This window comes from Montipora foliosa, chromosome 9 (genome assembly GCF_036669935.1).
Source record: "Montipora foliosa isolate CH-2021 chromosome 9, ASM3666993v2, whole genome shotgun sequence".
NCBI lineage: Eukaryota > Metazoa > Cnidaria > Anthozoa > Scleractinia > Acroporidae > Montipora > Montipora foliosa.
Genome location: NC_090877.1, coordinates 12232378 through 12237377, shown reverse-complemented (window position 1 = coordinate 12237377; position 5000 = coordinate 12232378). Strand labels below are relative to the sequence as shown.

At 39.9% G+C, this 5000-nt stretch overlaps 1 protein-coding gene and 1 pseudogene across 1 annotated transcript in view; both read left to right on the top strand.

The window, feature by feature from the left end:
* LOC137971331 (tetratricopeptide repeat protein 28-like) overlaps positions 1–5000 on the top strand; it is a 162608-nt gene that overhangs the window by 72271 nt on the left and 85337 nt on the right. The gene's annotated exons all lie outside the window — the stretch shown is intronic.
* Positions 1–5000, top strand: part of LOC137969804 (dynein beta chain, ciliary-like) — a 46814-nt pseudogene that overhangs the window by 19459 nt on the left and 22355 nt on the right.

The following is a 5000-nucleotide window of genomic DNA, read 5'->3' as shown; positions in this document are numbered from 1 at the left end:
AATGGCATGAGGGGTGAAACTGAACTAGCCTATTTGAGTGCCAGAGTAATAGGCTTTTGGCCGAACTTCTAGCCTTTGTATTAAATAGCTTAAGGCCCGTTTCAGACGTCGAACTTTACATGTGCCGAATCTAATGCAAATGAGAAAAATCTATTGTTTTCGCTCGTTTGCATTAGATTCGGCACATGTCAAGTTCAACGTTTGAAACGGGCTCCAGTCCTCGCTTAGTTACAAGTTTAGTTTTCAATCATTTCTCTCTCCTTGATTCTAGGCCGTTCTCGTGCACACTCAAGAAACCATTCGTGTGCGCTACTTCATGGACCTTTTAATGGAGAAACGCAGGCCAATCATGCTTGTCGGGAGCGCGGGCACGGATAAAACCGTGTTGGTGGGAGACAAATTCGCAGCAATGGACCCTGATAATGTCATGGTGACTAATGTGCCTTTCAACTACTACACTACATCCGCTATGCTGCAGGCTGTATTGGAAAAGCCCTTGGAAAAGAAAGCTGGTCGCAACTTTGGGCCTCCCGGCACCAAAAAGCTAATTTATTTTATCGACGACATGAACATGCCTATGGTAGGTTCATTGTTACTAATTAACAATTTGCGAGTCATTCCAATCGCATTTTATTTCTGCGATCTATGCCTTGGATGATGTAAAGATTCAGTATTGATATACGAAGCAAGCGAGTTTGGGAAAAGTTAATGTTGATGTTGTGTTGTTTTAGGTTGACACATACGGCACAGTGCAGCCTCACACTCTAATCAGACAACACTTGGACTACAATCACTGGTACGATCGAGCCAAGCTCAGTTTAAAGGAAGTACATAACTGCCAGTATGTTGCTTGCATGAACCCAACAGCCGGAAGCTTCACCATCAATCCACGTCTACAGGTTTGTAGTAAGATGCCCAGGAGCTAGTGTTTTTTGAATGCCGATTAATGATAACCCGGGTTTAAATAACAACCGAGGTTAAAATGTTTGCCATTTTTCCACCTGCGCGCGCGCTCGCATTGTACGACATGATGTGGGATTGCGACGCTAAATGCGCGCGCATGGTAAATGAGCGTCAACAATGGGCTTTGAAATTGCCAAAAGACACAATCAATCTTACGGACCGTTAACTTCCCGTGTCCAACGATTTATAGGGACCTCAAGCAGCAACAGCAACGGCAACGGCAACGGCAATAAAAATGTCAATTCAAAATGTAATCGTTGTCAATACGAAAATCCACCGAAGCTTTTCTGAAGAGCCTGAACTGGAAAAACAACATTGACTTGCACTTAAACGGCTTTCACTCTTTCACGTTTGGAGTGGAGGTTTTAGAAATTGATTCAAAACACAGCTTTTGAAACTGATTACTTTGTTTAACTTTATCTTTCCTTAGCGCCATTTTGCGGTATTTGCCATCAGTTTTCCCGGGATGGATGCCCTTAAGACTATTTACTTGAGCATCTTGAGCGGACACATCAGTGCTATTGGTATGCCACAATCTGTACAGAAAAGCGCGGAAAAACTTGTTGAAGCAGCCCTTTCCATGAATCAGAAGGTAAACATTGTCGTTTCAAAGCTTCCCGGTTTCATGAGCCCTTTTCCTTGTTGTTTTTTTCTTTTGCCGCCAAAGTACTCAAATTGCTTTTAAAAAGTCTTGTTTTTATTTTCTATCGATATTAGGTCACTTCAACGTTCTTGCCCACGGCGGTCAAATTTCACTATGTTTTCAACCTTCGAGACTTGTCCAACATCTTCCAGGTTTGTTTTCTTTTTTTGTAATTTTTGCAATTTTGGTATTAGTTTTGTGTTTCATTCAACCTCCTCTGACACAGTGACTCAATCAGTCAAATCATTAATCACAAGATTTTAAAAATTATCTTATCATAATTTTGTTTATCAATTTCCAGTGTTTTTGCGTCTAATAAACGCTTCCCCGCCTTGGTTCCACTTAGTGCTTTCGTTTTCCACCGGATATACTTTTTTGCGCCTTTTACACCAATTGCTTATTTTCCCGCCCTTTGCGTCGGTTGCCAACTGATTTTCTTTAATAGGCTTTCTTGTTTTTTCTGCCCTCTGCACCTATCGCATTTTTCCCGCTGTTTTTCTCACTAATCTTATCTCTTCCCGCGCTTGGCATGAACCGTTCTTTGGCTGTGCTGCGATCTTTCATTGGTCACTTTGTCGTTCTTTTTGCTCCAATGACACTGTGCGATATATTCTGCAGGGAATCCTGTTTTCAACGGCAGAGTGTATTAAGAGTCCGATGGACTTGGTGAGGTTGTGGATGCACGAGTGTGATCGCGTTTACAGAGACAAACTTGTGGACGAAAAAGACATGGAGAACTACGATAGAATTCAGGCAGATATTACCAAGAAAGTTTTCGAGGTTTGTTTAACAGGATATTAGCGTTTTTAATATCATGGGTGGCAAATTACTCCTTAATTTAGGCGCGAAATTTTAGCGTTAATTTATAATTTCACATGTGAAATTACAAAATTGCTATGGTAACATCTCTTGTATCTCGATCAGAGCCAAGGTGCCGTCTAGATTTAAGACAGTGACCATTGAAGAAGTTACGAAATTAAAAGAAGCGGCAGAAAATTTAAATACGTGAAAGAGCACAATTAACTGGGTGAGAGTTTTTGAGAAGTGGTGTGACGAAAATAGCCTTGAGAAAAACCTGGAGATGATTCTTCCCGAGCAGTTGGATAAAGTACTCGAGCGATTTTACAATTACGGTTGTGAGCGTAATTTATCACCCACGACATTAAAAGGTAATCAAATGGTTTTCTCTTGAAATTAGGAAGTAATTTCACTTGCGTTTTGTCAAAATTCTGGTAATTTCCCTCGCCTTAAATTATCAGAATTTTGACAAAACGCGCGTGAAATAATTTCCTAATTTCACTTGTCGCCATTTGATTACACATACGAATTTTCCGTGACATTGTGCAACAATTACTCATAAAGTTTGGGAAAATTTGCGATTTTCATACTTTTGTGCCGCAATAAACAACATCAAAAATTCTTAAAGGGGCCATGTCACGCAAAATGATGTAATAACATGACACCCAAGATGCCCCAAAAACCACTTAAAACTGTTGAACAACCAAAGAAATACAGCAAAAGGAAAGAAAAGTATGGATGGACACGAATGGACAAGATTGAAACAGATTGTATTTGGGCAATCTTGAAAAAAAGTAGGGCTGACGTTTTTCACTTGTATGGCAAATCGCCTGGATAAGAGTCGTTTTTGCTCGAAATCATCTTGTTTGTAATGTAACGATAATTTTATCAGTAAAGGAATTCAACATTACCATTTTAGAGTATTAAATCCCGATTAACGAAAAATTTCCCCCTAAACACCATAAATTAACGTGACAAAGCCTCTTCAAGATTGGAACACCTCTGATGAAGACACTAGACAGGAGTGTCGAAACGTTGGGTCTTTGAGTAGTGACTTTCGAAGCTACATTGAAATTTATTCAAACCGGAGTAGCATCAAACTATGTCTAAACGTTAAAAAATTATTTTAAGAAGGCTCGAAATAGTTTCTCCTTTTTTCAAACAAACAATCATACTCTGTCCTTAGATACAGTTAGGGCAATCATATCAAGACGAAATTTGGCGAGGGTATTAAGTACCCATCATAGATACAGAATTTTTTTAAATGTGAAAGACAAACGTTTTAAATTAATCTAAGCTAACATGCAAAAAATGAAAAAAATTCACCGTCCGGAAGCAGAGATATAAACGAGTAAAGTTGCAAAATCAGGAAAAATTAGGGGGTTACAAGATCAGCATTTACGCATGTGTCACCCGCTCATTCGAGTGCGCGCGTGTATGGAGCTACAGGCCAACATGAACGGATTTAAGTGACCATTAAACCGTTTGTGTACAACCCTGCGATGGACTAGCATCCCATTCTACAGTACGACCCACGAAATTAAAAGTTCGAGTTGTTTCTTGTTTCTTGATGTAAAGATCAAGATACTTCATAGATAAATTACTTATCTCGGTTTCTCGCGGTCTTATGGGACGTTACGGTGACATGTTGTTTTTAGTTCATTTTATGGCCCTTTTTCATAAATTGAACTGGAAGAGTGCTTACATTACACCCCTCAAAGTAAATGTTATGTAATGGGAAGATGATAAGTTTCACCCCATGCGTTACATTGTTACTCACTGATAGATTCATCCTGTTTTTCATAACAGGACTTTGAAGAAGAGACTCTGTATGCCAAGCCAAACATGTACTGTCACTTTGCAACCGGAATTGGAGAGCCGAAATACTTAGCTGTACAGGGCTGGGAATCATTAAACAAACTTCTCACCGAAGCACTAGAGAACTACAATGAAGTGAATGCGGTCATGAATCTTGTGCTTTTTGACGACGCTATGCAGCACGTGTAAGTGACCAAGTATCGTCTGAATGTTTGCTAATTTTCATGACAGCGACTTCCGATTTGGACGCCTTCGATGGTTTTAAACTTATCCATCGGTCCGGTGGTTTCGTACCTGAGAGCTGAGCTCTATTCTGCGGCACTTTTAACGTCCCCCTATCCTCCCAAAAAATTCAACGTTCGATCCGCTTTTATTTGAAATACGGTCTTAGCTAAAAACCTTTGAGCAAAATGTTACATTTTACGTAATATGTGGGTGTCCTAACCAGGTTATTGTTTTCTGATTTATATGGTTTCTTGCTTTTTGTATTTTGTAGTTGCCGTATTAACCGTATCTTGGAGTCCCCACGTGGTAACGCTTTGTTAGTTGGTGTTGGTGGCAGCGGTAAACAGAGTTTAGCTCGTCTGGCCGCTTTTATCAGTGCACTGGAAGTTTTCCAAATCACACTCAGGAAGGGATATGGCATTCCAGACTTGAAGGTGTGTGGTGAAAGTTCCTTCTCGCTAGAGACGACCTTGGCTAAATCATTACAAGTAACGAATATCAAAAATCGACTGAATAAAAAAAATAAGCCTGACTATAAAAAGAGCATCCAAGC